This window comes from Falco biarmicus, chromosome 1 (assembly GCF_023638135.1).
Source record: "Falco biarmicus isolate bFalBia1 chromosome 1, bFalBia1.pri, whole genome shotgun sequence".
NCBI classification, from domain to species: Eukaryota; Metazoa; Chordata; class Aves; order Falconiformes; family Falconidae; genus Falco; species Falco biarmicus.
The window spans coordinates 72,217,670-72,217,946 of record NC_079288.1 but is presented as its reverse complement, the minus strand read 5'-3'; positions in this window follow the sequence as shown (position 1 = coordinate 72,217,946).

Below are 277 nucleotides of genomic sequence, written 5' to 3'. Positions count from 1 at the left end.
GATGATGTAATTTTTGTTTCGTTAGTCGTATTTCATTAAATCTCTCCTCTCGGTGGGCAGCGTAGGAAACACTGACTGGAATCTCACTGTTGTGTAAATAAACAGTGGATATTTTATATGATTTAAATGTGTAGATAATTAGTTTTATTACATTCATTATCCCCTTTATATGCTCGGTAACAAGCCGGCAATTAAAGTAACAAACTCATAAAGTCTTTATAGGGGCATTTAAGCTCGCACAGCATTTTGCCCAGCTAAGTCGTTTAATTCAAAGCTA